Source organism: Anthonomus grandis, chromosome 22, assembly GCF_022605725.1.
Source record: "Anthonomus grandis grandis chromosome 22, icAntGran1.3, whole genome shotgun sequence".
Classification (NCBI taxonomy): domain Eukaryota; kingdom Metazoa; phylum Arthropoda; class Insecta; order Coleoptera; family Curculionidae; genus Anthonomus; species Anthonomus grandis.
Window position 1 is genome coordinate 31,342,968 of NC_065567.1, and position 16,727 is coordinate 31,359,694.

At 31.7% G+C, this 16,727-nt stretch overlaps 1 long non-coding RNA gene across 1 annotated transcript; it reads right to left on the reverse strand.

Annotated features, from left to right (window-relative positions):
- Window positions 1-11,793: 11,793 nt before the first annotated feature.
- LOC126748991 (uncharacterized) lies at window positions 11,794-16,138 on the reverse strand. The gene is made up of 3 exons (XR_007664853.1): window positions 15,996-16,138; window positions 14,065-14,477; window positions 11,794-12,041 (listed from the first exon to the last, which is right to left on the reverse strand). It is a non-coding gene; the product is annotated as an uncharacterized LOC126748991 (long non-coding RNA).
- Between the last annotated feature and the right edge of the window lie 589 nt (window positions 16,139-16,727).

A 16,727-nucleotide genomic window follows, 5' to 3' on the forward strand; every position in this document is an offset into this window, starting at 1 on the left:
ATTCAGAATTACTTTTATAAAATTTAATTAATTTACCAAAAATAATTAAATATATAATTGCGATATAGAAACAAATGGCCGTAAAATAATAAAACGTAAAATACTTTTTTTTTAATTTCTTTTGCAGAATCCTCCTTCAGTGTCAAAACTTAAATAATGTTTTTTTTTAATTTATACTTGTACTATATAAATGTAAGCCTTTTATATAAAAAAAAATAAATTATTGATTCAGAATTCTTTATTTTTTTACTTCATTCGTCTAATACTAGAGTAGTCAAAGGTGGACGAGGAAGAAAGAATAAAATTAATTTATTTTTTAAAATAGAGTATTGGGGTTGTAGAATATTGGGGGTGTTGGGCAAGTAAATTTAAACTTATCCAACGCTAATAATTAATTATCACCTAATTTTCTGAAATATTTGCATTTATTTATGGTTCATTCCATCAGAATAGCAAACAAAATTAATTATTATAAAAAAAACAGCCTTTGCAGAAAACTCTTTATATTTCAGATTTATTACTTACAGTTTGTCCGTCCGGTTCGTAGGACCGATTTTGACTCTCAAGGCAAAAAAAACCTGAATATATCCCTGGAAAGTACCTACAGAAACGTACACAAGAACGTAAATATTTGTTAATATCTCATATCGAATTGTTGGTTCTTTCCTTTATATATCTGGCAGTGGTTTCAGTGTGTATGTTAGAATTAATTACATTTAAAATAAAATGTAGTTTATTGATAACAAGAACGATTTTTCCTATAATATATGTTATATTATTCAAGGCTCTAGGAGTATTTGCAACAAAGATATCCGACATATTAATTATAAGGCTTAAACACTCGACATGTACCAAAAAAGGCCTATATATCTTTTGGTAAATTTGCCAAGATAATCATCCCTTAATAAAAGTTGTAGTGCTTATAATTATCTAGCAAACACTTATTTTTTATAATCGTCTAAACCGTTAATAAGTAAGAGCCAGTTGAAGAGACTGGAGGCTTGGGGACTCCATCTGGAACTCCAGACTCGATATCTCTGGACTTGTATAAGTTAGAATCCCAAAATTAGGTTTATTCATAAGCAAATGATTTGTTCTGTCATACTTGTTATAACTTTTAAGGCTCTAAGACTATTTGATCCAAGGATATTACCTAGAAGGCTCGTTAGACCTTCGGCCTGAGCCAAGAAACTCTCATATCTTTTTTGGTAATTATGCTAGAGTACTTATTATTTAATAAAAGGTAGAAGCCATATAGTTGTCTAGCGAATGCTTTAAAAATCTACAAAATTACATGAACCATTGAGGAGTTATAGTCTTTTGAATTTTTCTTTAGGTTAGTGGAGCTCTGGGATGTCGACCTGGAACTCCAGCTTCGATATCTTTGGATCTGTTTGAGATATGATCATAAAATAAAGTTTTCACAAAAAAATAACTCGCTCTATCATACTTATAATAACATTTAAGGCTCTAGGACTATTTGCTACAAGAATATCCATACTATTATTTAGAAGGGTCATAAGACACTAGGTCTGAGCCAAGAAACTTGCATATCTTTTTTGGTAATTATGCTAGAGTAATTATTATTTAATAAAAGTTAGAAGCTATATAATTGTCTAGCGAATGCTATAAAAATCTACAAAATCGCATGAACCGTTAAGGAGCTATAGTCCTTTGAAGTTTTATTAAGATCAGGCTTAGAATTTCGAGCGTCGAGCTGAAAATCCAGACTCGATATTACTTTTTCCTGCAAAAAATCGTCCATTTGTAAAAGAAATAAAAAAATTAATATAAAAACATTGCAGCTAATTATAAAAAAAAAACAATTATTTAATTAATTACAAAAAATAAACAAAGTATTTAAAATTTACATTTTTGTTTTCTAAATTTTTACTCCAGAGCTCTCCTTCTATCTCAAAACTTAAATTATGTTTCTTTTTCATTTAAGTTCTGTGCCATATCAATATAAATTCTTTAATCACAAAAAACCTCTTATAAAAAAAGAAACAAATTTTATTTAAAATGCATTCAAGTTGAATTAATTTGCAAAAAAAAACTTAAGAGTTCTTTTTTAAATTCTAATTTATTTTTTGGTACTGTCAGTAGTCGGAGACAAACGAGGGAGAAAACAGAAAATTAATTTCTCTTTCAATCTTCTCCTACCGGTGGTTTTTTTTTATTGTTTAAGCTTGTCCAACGTTAATAATTAATTCATAATTATCCCCGTACCTTCAATTAGTAAATCTCCTGAAGTGCAAATAATTGAATTCATAAACGGTGGCCCGGTTCGTAATGTAATTCGCGAAAATTGCTTCTCTGCCAAAAGACAAAGGGTTGTTTTTGCTCCATTTGTCTGAGGAGACTTGCATCTTACACTGACTATTAACGCAATTATATTCATGGCTGAGCCCCAAATGGATTTTCCACTATGGTAATACGTCACGCTTGTCTTGGCGGGCCTGTACCGAAAATTACGCTCCGGTAGGGTTGAGATGAGCTGAGAAAAGGTAACTTGCCTATGGAACCACTACATAATTGCCTTCGGCCCTTTTAATTAAATTTCTACACTGTATCGATAATCATTTTTTTTTTGTGGCAAAAATGCATTAAATAATTGATTTTTTGTAGCATAGTTTTGTCATTAATAGCTGATTTTTATTTAATTTTTCGCGCTAGAGGGCTCTGAAATAACTGTTTTTCAGAGTTTTTCCCAATCGAATGTTGTATTTCAATGTTTTATTCAAATTATCTTTAGAAGGGCCTTACCATATATTTCTTGAAATAAATACCGAATCTTTAAAATAGGATATTATATCAGTTCATAGGCGGAGAATTAGGCTTTTTTTTTCTACTCTAATAATTATAGTAAAATTTAAAAAAAAATGATAATAAAAATTCTTAAAACCGTAAAGATAAGAAGAAAAAAATATTGTAAAAAAAATTACTAGAAATTTAGCAAATTTTATGCCTTGAGTTTATTAGTTTAAATTTTGTACAAATAATTTGAAGATTCCCTATATATTTAATTATTACGTTTGGAGTTTGTACTTTTATAATATATATCATTTTATTTTCAAAATTGTTACTTCAGAGCCCTTTAGTGTCGAAAATAAGGTAATAAATAACATTTTTCTTTAGTTATAAATTAGTTGAAATTTGCTAATAACTTTTTTTTATTTTGAAATTTTTTCTATTACATAATGAAAGAAGATCTTACAATTCAAAAAAATTTAAGCAAATTTTCAAAAATTTTTATTCAAACCGCAGAACCTTTTTTTAATTAGGGAAAAAAATTTTGATTTAATTATTTAAAAAAAAATGTTTAATTTTTAAATTAAAACTACTAGACAGTAGTGTTTAATTAAAATCTCTGAAAATTCACAATTTTTAGATAATTTTCTTCAACTTTGACTTGAATAATTAAATTTTGTACAAATGTTTTCAAATATAATATAGAAAAAAGTATAATAAAATTGATTATTTCAGTTACATATAAATGAGTTTTTTCCAATTAAATGTTGTTGTGTTTTAAGGTTTTAATAATAGTAATTTATTGTCTTATCCAAGATATCTTCAGATGCCGTATATTTCTTGAATTAAATTCAGAATCTTAAAATTGGACTTTCCATAGGTGGAGAATAAGGCTTTTTTGGCTACGCTAATGGTACGGCAAATTATATTAAATTAAAAAAAAAAATTACAACAAAGATTCGGAAAACTGCGATTTTTCATAAAATTATTGTAAATTTAGCAAGTTATTCATCTCAATTTTTTTTATTTAAAGAAAAAAAAATTTAATTTAATTACGTTACGAAACTTTGAGCTGATTAATTAAAATTGTATAAAAATTTTTTGAAGTTGCTTATATATTTAATTAATGGAATTTGTAATTTTCTAATTTATCGCATTTTTTTTCTAAAAATTGCTATATAAATAAGGAACTTATAAACGACTTAAATAAAGTTGTTTTTTTTAATTTTTTTTCTTTAATATCTTTAATATTTTTTAAAAAAGTAGTTAATTATAAATTGTTTAAAATTAATAATAATAATCTTTATTTAGCAAATTGCTACATATAAAATACAAAGAGGTTAAAACGACAAAAATTAAATATAAAAAACAAAACATGGGCCTAATAATACAATTTTAAAATATGTACTCTTAATAATCGTTTAAACCTATTTATATTATTACAGATTTTTAAGTCATTAGGCAATTTATTAAATTCGAGCAAACCTTTATATAGCACGGAATTAAGCATTTGAACGGTGTTACACTTATGAGATAAAATAAAATCAGTACAATTCCTAGTATTATAATTATGGACATCACGAAATAGCACTAACTTATCACATATATAATTAGGTAAAAGGCCTTTCTTCAACTTAAATATAAATACATTAAACATAATTCGTTGATGTGACCGTCCATATTATATTTAAGTAAGTATATATTTAAGACATTTAACATTATTTTAATAATGTTCTCTGTTGCCCTATTTTGAATTTTTCCCAATTGAGAGATTTTATATTGCGGTAAATGATATAAAAGAGTTGAACAAAATTGTAAATGCGGAAGAGCTATAGCATTAAATAACGTTATTTTTGCATTCATTGATAAGTTTTGTCCCACCCTATTAATGAATCCTACCTTTTTAGCAAACTTTCTCATGAACTTTCCCATGATTTTCCTTTCAACTAACAAAAAAAAATGTGACATGTGATACATCATTGAATTTGTAATAAAAAATCGAATCAGATACAGGGTGTACTTTCTTTTCGCCCCATATAAAAAAATAAAGTTGATAATGGTTTCTCGAAAACGAAACGTCGGATATATAATTTAAAAGCGCCATCACGTACTACATCAAAAGCGTCAATGAGAAAGTGTCAATAGTTTTTTGATATCTTTTAAAATAAAGCCAGGAAATAATAAAATCGATATTGGCAAATTTCCGTTTTTTCCAAATATCTCAGCAGGCCATGGAAATTTTTGAAGTTTCTCAACGGCATGTAAATACGCTTCAAAGTGCACAACTTTTTCCTAATTTAACCGATGCTGTATCTCCAACAGGTATCGAGATCCCCATGCTTAGGATCCTTATCTTGGACACCCTGTATAGAGCATAGTATCATCAGCAAATAAAATAATATTTGATTTTTGAGCCACCCTAACCATATCATTAATGTAAAATAAAAACAATAATGGAGCCAGAACAGTACCTTGGGGCACACCGACATCGGCATTTACAGTTTCAGACATAGCATTATTAAACTTCACACGTTGTAACCTATTACACAAATAAGACTTTAACCACTTTAAAATGTTCAGCCTTAATCCTATGTGCCTAATCCTATAAGCCTAATTCCTATGTGCTCTAACTTACCCAACAATATATCTGTATCAACAGTTTCAAACGCCCTTTTAAAATCCAAAAATACAGCCAACACATAATTGCCTGAGTCAATTGCCTTTAAAAAATTATCACAGATATTCAGAAGTACAGATTCACATGAATGACGTTCACGAAAGCCAGACTAGTTAGGAACTATAATTTGGTTGCTATTACAGAACTGTAGTAATTGCTCTTTTACACATACTTCTAAGACCTTTTCATATATAGGAACAGTATGGATAGGACGAAACTCATTAGACAACTTGGTATTTGGCACCTTTGGGACTGTTGATATCTTCCAAGACTCCGGGAAGACGCCATTTGAAAGTGAGGTGTTTACGACGTCCAACAGCCTATTTCCAGCAACATGAAAGACATAAAAAAGAATCTGTTTGGAGATGCCATCTTCACCCCCGCCTACATTTTTTAGATTATTAACGACTTGTCTCAATTTAGCCATTGATATTGGTTCAAAATTCTGGAGAATATTAGTTGAGGTTGAACTTCTTGGGGCATTGCTAACTATATTTTGTTGCGGTATATTTTGAATAATCTCACTGATGCTATCTATAAAAAAATTATTAAAGCGTTGTGCTATTGCTGCCACGTCAGTCTCAATCTTTGTTCCAAAGAGAATTTCGCTCTGTCTTGCTTCAGTTTTACCCGGCAGAAGGGTCTTCAGAATTTTCCATAGCTCCTTTGGATTTTTTCGATTTTCATCTCACTACTCACGATAGCATTTCGTCTTGATTTATACTCTGCCCATATGTCTTCACTTTTACGTTAAATGGTTCTTTTATACAGACTATCCCTCTCACGCATTAGATTTTTAATTTCCAAGTTAATCCACTTCTTATCTTGATATTTTTGTTCTGTGACCGCTGGGATCATGAGACACATTTCGTTGAGGCTTGATGTAATAGAGAAGATGAAGGCTTCTGCTTGTAAATTAACATCTGAAATGCTGGTATTCCAAGGTGTACTAGTAATATCATGTTGCAATTGATCTGAGTTATAATGTTTAGTAGATCTTTTCAAAGTAGTTATATTCGAGTCACTATATTTTGATGATCAACATTAATCGAGATAATGGAATGGTCACTGATTTTCGGTGTTAAATGAACTTCGAGAGGTAAATTTTTATCGTTAGATACTACATAATCAATAAGCGTCTGGCTCGTAAGTACTATTCTTGTAGGCGATTTTACAATTTGTGTAAATCCACTGAAAAATTTTACACCCTTTATTTTGTCAGCATAAAATGTGTTTTTAAGTAAAACCAGATTAAAATCTCTCAAAATAATAATAGCGCCATTAAAATTCTCTATGCAATTTTCAATTCAAATTGCAGAACTTTTTATAATCCAGAAAAAAATTCTTTAACATACTTAATTAAAAACAAACTCTTTTTTTTCAATTAAAGCCACTGAAAAGCAACGCTTAATTAAAATATTTTAAAATTAATAATTTTCCTTTATTTTAAGCTAATTAATTAAAATAATGAAATTTATTAAAAAAAAAAAATAATTTCAGTTTCATTACTTATTTAATAAAGATTTTTCATTCCAGAAAATTTGAAGCAAATCTTCAAAAATTTAAAATACTTTTTTTTTTAAATTCAAAATGCTTATTATTTTAAATTAGGAAAAATAATTCTTTTATTTTATTAATTAAAATAAATTTGTTTTTTTAAAACCACTGAAAGGCTCCAGGTGTTTTATTAAAATATCTCAAAATTAACTATTTCAGAAAATTTAATCTTTATACAAACATTTCGATGGCGTACATCTTTAATTATTCACTGCGTAATTTGTAATTAATGGCATATTTTTTGCTCAAAAAATTATTACTTCAAAGCCCTCTAATGTCGAAATTAAAGAATTAAAGATCTTTCATTTCAAAACAAATTAAGCTAGAATATATAGAAGACAATAGAATACAATAGAAGCTCAAGAATTAAAAAAAAATTAATTTAAATTCATTAATTAATTCGTTTAATTAGGTAAAAAAAAGTTTTTTTTTTAAATTAAAACCACTAAAAAGCTCCATGTGTTTAATTTAAATATCTCAAAATTAACAATTTGTAGAAAGTTTTTTTTAACTTTGAGTTAAATAATTAAAATTTCGCATAAATATTTTAAATATGCTCTATATACTTAATTATTCAATTTGTTTTTTTTTTGAAAATGCTATCTCAGAGCCTTCCAGTTTCGTTTTTCATCATTCTCTTAAATATCTTCAATATTTTTTGAAAAAGTACCTAATTATAGGTTGTTTGAAATTTATAAAGAAAAATAATTAAAAAATTTTTAATTAAGAAAAAAATTCTTTGATTTAATTAATTAAAAAAAAATGCGTTTCTTTTTTTTTAATTAAAACCACTGAGAAACTTCATGCGTTTAATTATAATATTGCATAATTCATAATTTTTGGAAAGTATTCTTTAGCTTTTAGTATTTTTAAATTTTTACTATTTTTTTATTAAAAAGGTCCTCCCAACTCATACCTAAATCGTATATTTAAAACGTTTTTTTTTCATCAATATTTTAACTCCAATTAAAAATTATAATAAAATGCATATTGAAGAAATCTCGTTTATAAAAAAAATTAAATGGCGCAAAAATATGATTTTTTTAAATAAAAGTTTAAAGAAAAAATAATGAAATAAAAATCTTTCAATCAATTTATCCTAAATAAATAAATAACTTTTCCTAATAGTTATTGTTATTTTCCATCCTAAACTCACCCCATCAAAAGCGATTAGTTCCTCCTCGGCGTTCGAACGATAAATCCCGAATGCATCGAGATCTTCCAAAAGCACGTACCCTGTATTGTTTAAACTCGTTTTAATTTGTGTTTGAGACGTGTCTAATTAAAAATAACTTAACGGATTAACCTGCAATAGTTCGTGTATCGATGTTTAACTTTCCTGCGGTCTCACGTTTGGGTCAGCCAGTATTAATTAGAGTTTCCGAGAAGCCGTTCGAAACAGCTGACAATTTGAAAACTTGACGCCCACAACCTCCGTTGCAGATTTAGGTATATTTAATAATCGAACAATATGTTCCTATTTGATCAAAGACCCCCGGGCTACTGTTCTACGAATAACAAACTCAGCAACAAACTATTAGCTTTTAGGCTTCAAAGAACTAATAATTGCTTGCTTAATTTAGCGAGCTTCTGCATGTTATTTCTGCGAATCGGGAGTTCAGCTTTTATATAGACGCCCTATTAATATGTTAACCTTTCGTGTCAATAAAGAACGTAAAGGACACCTGAAGCGTTTAATGAGAGGAAGGAAGCGGGCCAAAGACCACTCAATTTAAAGTCTGAAATCTAAAAAAAATATGAATGTATTTCTATGGAATAAAAAGCATGTGTTTGCAAAAGTACACCCGGTAACAATTTAAATTAGTCAAAGTTTAGACATATTTAACTTCGTCAGAGTTTATTTCTGGACGTAAAAAATTGATTCAACTACTACAGCGTAAAAAACATGAAAAAGGATTTCAGATTCCTGGAAGATCAATGAACTTACACCATTTAATTGGAAAAAAATTAAAGATTATTTCTTATGATTTGTATTAAATTTGGACGTTAAAAATATAATGAGATAATAAAAATATGAGTGTTAAAAGAGAATCGACGAAATTCAAAGTAGAATGTGTATAAAGTAGCAATTACATTTAAATACTGTTTTAACCTCTGACATAGTCTATATCAATACTTGATATAGTCTATATCAAAGGCACAATCTTGGACTCTAATTTGAATTTCATACACACGGTGACTACGTTAGGAGAAAGGTCAGATTTATTAAAAGCAAAGGCCAAAATATCTCAATGCATACCTTTTTTGCATTCCCTTATACAGAGTTTTGCTCCAATATTAATTAGGTAATTTTTTATTTTGGTTGTCTTATAGCTGTATTTTCAATTTTTATTTTTTTTTTGTTATTGGTCCTAGTTTCATAGTTAGGTCTACGCACCAATAATATTATTACAAGTAACATATATTCAAATTTTAATTAAATTACTCACTCACCTTCCCCATTTATTCCAGAGGGAGGACAGAAGATCCTCCAGATAGCATTTCTATGATGGAAAAAATTCGTACAAATGACCAAACCAGTATAAAATGCATATAAAATAAATAAATAAATTAGGCCTTTATTTTATACTCGGCGAAGGGCAGCGAATGCTGTTAACTTAACCGAGTACACATAAAATTACAATATTATTATAACTACTTTTAAAAAAGCAAATAAAACATACAGAAAATATTTAACTAACTTAATATACAAAAAAACAAAAAAAATTTAGACTTACTTTACCTACCTAGCGCATGACCGACTTGACTTAACAATACAAACACTTTAAAAAAATAAATTATACATTCTACAATAAAAGCAATATAAATAAAATAAAAGTAGAAGAACTATCCAAAAACAAATAAATTGATGAAATAAAATTAAAATTGTTCCTAAGTTGAACACAGTCATTAAGTACTCTATTTTACTATTGACTTTCAACCAATACTGTTTTTAATTTATTTTGAAGCTTTGAAAAGACTTGTTAACATAGTCACTAATATTATATGTATTTATTAGATTTGATGCACAGAAAGAAAATGACCTTTTGAAAATGAAAAAATTTAATAAGGACTGTAGGGTTTACCTTCCCATGAATATAATATTTCATTAAAAGCGAGAGAAGCAAGCAGCCGGACAGTGTACAATGTCGCAGAAATAAATCTCCGAGCCATACGACACCCCGGGGTCAGATTCAGCTGTTCTCGGATCACCTATCTTCATCCCTCCCCCAACCCTCTTGTCCTGGCATCCCTGCTTGGCCGGATACGCACCACCTGAATCTGGACTACGTTCAGGCTCTTTTCCTGCTGGACCTGCCGCAGCCCTATAATATGTTTTCGCCAACAGCCGTGAAATTCCCTTAAGGTCCCTTGTATTTTAACGGTATTTTAATTTCAAAAGGGGGTCATAAAACTCGGTTTTTTCCTTACTCCTTTATTTTAAGAAAAATATCATTCTGGTTTAATCGCTTACTAATCGCTTCTTACCCTCAAATGAGTAAAATGTGTCCCCTTAGAAATACCGCATAATAAATACCATTTTAATAGATTGATATATGGGATGTAAATGTGCCATCTGCCAGACCGACCGAACACATAAGGAGACAATAACTCAGAGGAACGTCAGATATTAGAGGAAAAGTGGAAGTAATGACTTGAAATAATTCTTGGAGTGTCTCCAGCGTGGAAAAATTCCGGTTTTCCATTAATTTTCAATGTGACTTGGATGTTTATGTTCACAGTCGCATCGGCGAGAACTGGAAATATGTAGTATGGAAGTGATATATTCGAGGTTCGACTATTCATGAGTAATAAATATAATTATTATATATACGGAGTCCTCCTCCGGGAACTGCAACAATTAATTAGACATTTTTATTAGGAAATATAATAATAAATATAATATATTTTTTAATCAGGATTCAAATATTTATATAAATAAATAATAAAATCTTCTGTAAGTGAACCGTTCTTTGGAGATCATTATGAAAACATTATTATAATTGGCGACCTTAATATAAATCTCTTGAGTAATATCATAAATTCGCATAAATTTAAGAATATACTTCAAGTACTGCACAACTAACTAAGAACTTACAAGATATAATTGAATCACTCGCACCTTTAGCCTTATCGATTTAATAATTATATAAAGTCAGGAACATTGGTTCTATTTCAAAATATGACTGGCCATAAGTAAGCAGCAGAAGTGCCTCCATACAATATTCGCGGAATGCCTTCTTCAACTATTCCCAGGACATTTTACAGAAATATTCGAATCTGTAAATCCAGAAAGTTTTATTTAAAATATTTCACTAATCACTATTCAAGTTACAATGCAGATTTCATGTGAGTATAAAAGTAAATCAAGAAATTTTTTATGTAAGTATATACAGTTGACATATAGGGTGGTCCTTCGAAAATAGTTCAGCAGGGTTTATAGCTTTGAATTTAAAAATTTTTAAAAATCCTTGGACATAAATTGTTTTCAAGGGGTACATATTTACACACAAATTTTATCACAATAACTTCAAACCCTTAGTGATAGGGGTAGCATTTACACTTATTTTTAAACGAACAGCAGGATGTTGAAAGGTCATTCAATTTTCTTCAACTTTGAACTTTTCGTTGGGCCACGCACCGCAAGCAATTTTTCATATACTTATTACTATCGTTAAATATATATTTATTTAACGATTTTTTTATAAATTTCTGGATTTTTGGTTTTGAAAATGCGAAAAATCGATTTTCTTTAAACTCGAAAATAGCTATAGAAACCCCTATCAGTGGCTTATACCCATCACCTACATCACGAAAACACCGGGTTATAACGGAATTCGACCAAAACAAGTGGAATTATAGCACTTTGAAAATTTGGGAAAAAGTCAATTTTTGACCCCGTTTTTGAGCCCAAAAATGGGCCCTAAAAATGCGAGATCTCAGCTAATATGGAAGCTACGACCTTGCGGATGGTCTCGTTGGATTGAGAAGGACGAAACTAAGTCAAAACCGTTGGAATTTTTCCGATAGTGCCCATAGAAGCCGAGATATGGACCTCCAAAGTTTGGGATTTTTCATTTTTAAGGTATACCCCCTCGTATCGAATTTTTCACCAAAAATTGATTTTTTTCGAATTTGAACAAACTGTACCAGCGGCTTGTTCCCATCACCTACAACACGAAAACACCGGGTTATAATGAGTTTCGAGAAAAACTAAGGGAATTATAGCACTTTGAAAATGCGAAAAATCGATTTTCTTTAAACTCGAAAATAGCTATAGAAACCCCTATCAGTGGCTTATACCCATCACCTACATCACGAAAACACCGGGTTATAACGGAATTCGACCAAAACAAGTGGAATTACAGCACTTTGAAAATTCGGGAAAAAGTCAATTTTTGACCCCGTTTTTGAGCCCAAAAATGGGCCCTAAAAATGCGAGATCTCAGCTAATATGGGAGCTGCGACCTTGCGGATGGTCTCGTTGGATTCAGAACGACGAAACTAAGTCAAAACCGTTGGAATTTTTCCGATAGTACCCATAGAAGCCGAGATATGGACCTCCAAAGTTTGGGATTTTTCATTTTTAAGGTATACCCCCCCGTATCGAATTTTTCACCAAAAATTGATTTTTTTCGAATTTGAACTAACTATACCAGCGGCTTGTTTCCATCACCTACAACACGAAAACACCGGGGTATAATGAGTTTCGAGAAAAACTAAGGGAATTATAGCACTTTGAAAATGCGAAAAATCGATTTTCTTTAAACTCGAAAATAGCTATAGAAACCCCTATCAGTGGCTTATACCCATCACCTACATCACGAAAACACCGGGTTATAACAGAATTCGACCAAAACAAGTGGAATTATAGCACTTTGAAAATTCGGGAAAAAGTCAATTTTTGACCCCGTTTTTGAGCCCAAAAATGGGCCCTAAAAATGCGAGATCTCAGCTAATATGGGAGCTACGACTTTGCGGATGGTCTCGTTGGATTCAGAAGGACGAAACTAAGTCAAAACCGTTGGAATTTTTCCGATAGTGCGCATAGAAGCCGAGATATGGACCTCCAAAGTTTGGGATTTTTCATTTTTAAGGTATACCCCCCGTATCGAATTTTTCACCAAAAATTGATTTTTTTCGAATTTGAACTAACTATACCAGCAGCTTGTTCCCATCACCTACAACACGAAAACACCGGGTTATAATGAGTTTCGAGAAAAACTAAGGGAATTATAGCACTTTGAAAATGCGAAAAATCGATTTTCTTTAAACTCGAAAATAGCTATAGAAACCCCTATCAGTGGCTTATACCCATCGCCTACATCACGAAAACACCGGGTTATAATGCAATTCGAGCAAAACAAGTGGAATTATAGCACTTTAAAAATTCGGAAAAAAGTCAATTTTTGACCCCGTTTTTGAGCCCAAAAATGGGCCCTAAAAATGCGAGATCTCAGCTAATATGGGAGCTGCGACCTTGCGGATGGTCTCGTTGGATTCAGAACGACGAAACTAAGTCAAAACCGTTGGAATTTTTCCGATAGTACCCATAGAAGCCGAGATATGGACCTCCAAAGTTTGGGATTTTTCATTTTTAAGGTATACCCCCCCGTATCGAATTTTTCACCAAAAATTGATTTTTTTCGAATTTGAACTAACTATACCAGCGGCTTGTTTCCATCACCTACAACACGAAAACACCGGGGTATAATGAGTTTCGAGAAAAACTAAGGGAATTATAGCACTTTGAAAATGCGAAAAATCGATTTTCTTTAAACTCGAAAATAGCTATAGAAACCCCTATCAGTGGCTTATACCCATCACCTACATCACGAAAACACCGGGTTATAACGGAATTCAACCAAAACAAGTGGAATTATAGCACTTTGAAAATTCGGGAAAAAGTCAATTTTTGACCCCGTTTTTGAGCCCAAAAATGGGCCCTAAAAATACGAGATCTCAGCTAATATGGGAGCTACGACTTTGCGAGTAGTCTCGTTGGATTCAGAAGGACGAAACTAAGTCAAAACCGTTTGAATTTTTCCGATAGTACTCATAGCAGCCGAGATATGGACCTCCAAAGTTTGGGATTTTTCATTTTTAAGGTATACCCCCCCGTATCGAATTTTTCACCAAAAATTGATTTTTTTCGAATTTGAACTAACTATACCAGCGGCTTGTTCCCATCACCTACAACACGAAAACACCGGGTTATAATGAGTTTCGAGAAAAACTAAGGGAATTATAGCACTTTGAAAATGCGAAAAATCGATTTTCTTTAAACTCGAAAATAGCTATAGAAACCCCTATCAGTGGCTTATACCCATCACCTACATCACGAAAACACCGGGTTATAACAGAATTCGACCAAAACAAGTGGAATTATAGCACTTTGAAAATTCGGGAAAAAGTCAATTTTTGACCCCGTTTTTGAGCCCAAAAATGGGCCCTAAAAATGCGAGATCTCAGCTAATATGGGAGCTACGACCTTGCGGATAGTCTCGTTGGATTCAGAACGACGAAACTAAGTCAAAACCGTTGAAATTTTTCCGATAGTGCACATAGAAGCCGAGATATGGACCTCCAAAGTTTGGGATTTTTCATTTTTAAGGTATACCCCCCCGTATCGAATTTTTCACCAAAAATTGATTTTTTTCGAATTTGAACTAACTATACCAGCGGCTTGTTCCCATCACCTACAACACGAAAACACCGGGTTATAATGAGTTTCGAGAAAAACTAAGGGAATTATAGCACTTTGAAAATGCGAAAAATCGATTTTCTTTAAACTCGAAAATAGCTATAGAAACCCCTATCAGTGGCTTATACCCATCACCTACATCACGAAAACACCGGGTTATAACAGAATTCGACCAAAACAAGTGGAATTATAGCACTTTGAAAATTCGGGAAAAAGTCAATTTTTGACCCCGTTTTTGAGCCCAAAAATGGGCCCTAAAAATGCGAGATCTCAGCTAATATGGGAGCTACGACCTTGCGGATAGTCTCGTTGGATTCAGAACGACGAAACTAAGTCAAAACCGTTGAAATTTTTCCGATAGTGCACATAGAAGCCGAGATATGGACCTCCAAAGTTTGAGATTTTTCATTTTTAAGGTATACCCCCCCGTATCGAATTTTTCACCAAAAATTGATTTTTTTCGAATTTGAACTAACTATACCAGCGGCTTGTTCCCATCACCTACAACACGAAAACACCGGGTTATAATGAGTTTCGAGAAAAACTAAGGGAATTATAGCACTTTGAAAATGCGAAAAATCGATTTTCTTTAAACTCGAAAATAGCTATAGAAACCCCTATCAGTGGCTTATACCCATCGCCTACATCACGAAAACACCGGGTTATAATGCAATTCGAGCAAAACAAGTGGAATTATAGCACTTTAAAAATTCGGAAAAAAGTCAATTTTTGACCCCGTTTTTGAGCCCAAAAATGGGCCCTAAAAATGTGAGATCTCAGCTAATATGGGAGCTACGACCTTGCGGATGGTCTCGTTGGATTCAGAAGGACGAAACTAAGTCAACACCGTTTGAATTTTTCCGATAGTGCCCATAGAAGCCGAGATATGGACCTCCAAAATTTGGGATTTTTCATTTTTAAGGTATACCCCCCCGTATCGAATTTTTCACCAAAAATTGATTTTTTTCGAATTTGAACTAACTATACCAGCGGCTTGTTCCCATCACCTACAACACGAAAACACCGGGTTATAATGAGTTTCGAGAAAAACTAAGGGAATTATAGCACTTTGAAAATGCGAAAAATCGATTTTCTTTAAACTCGAAAATAGCTATAGAAACCCCTATCAGTGGCTTATACCCATCACCTACATCACGAAAACACCGGGTTATAACGGAATTCGACCAAAACAAGTGGAATTATAGCACTTTAAAAATTCGGAAAAAAGTCAATTTTTGACCCCGTTTTTGAGCCCAAAAATGGGCCCTAAAAATGCGAGATCTCAGCTAATATGGGAGCTACGACCTTGCGGATGGTCTCGTTGGATTCAGAAGGACGAAACTAAGTCAAAACCGTTTGAATTTTTCCGATAGTGCCCATAGAAGCCGAGATATGGACCTCCAAAGTTTGGGATTTTTCATTTTTAAGGTATACCCCCCCGTATCGAATTTTTCACCAAAAATTGATTTTTTTCGAATTTGAACTAACTATACCAGCGGCTTGTTTCCATCACCTACAACACGAAAACACCGGGTTATAATGAGTTTCGAGAAAAACTAAGGGAATTATAGCACTTTGAAAATGCGAAAAATCGATTTTCTTTAAACTCGAAAATAGCTATAGAAACCCCTATTAGTGGCTTATACCCATCACCTACATCACGAAAACACCGGGTTATAACGGAATTCAACCAAAACAAGTGGAATTATAGCACTTTGAAAATTCGGGAAAAAGTCAATTTTTGACCCCGTTTTTGAGCCCAAAAATGGGCCCTAAAAATGCGAGATCTCAGCTAATATGGGAGCTACGACTTTGCGGATGGTCTCGTTGGATTCAGAAGGACGAAACTAAGTCAAAACCGTTGGAATTTTTCCGATAGTGCGCATAGAAGCCGAGATATGGACCTCCAAAGTTTGGGATTTTTCATTTTTAAGGTATACCCCCCCGTATCGAATTTTTCACCAAAAATTGATTTTTTTCGAATTTGAACTAACTATACCAGCGGCTTGTTCCCATCACCTACAACACGAAAACACC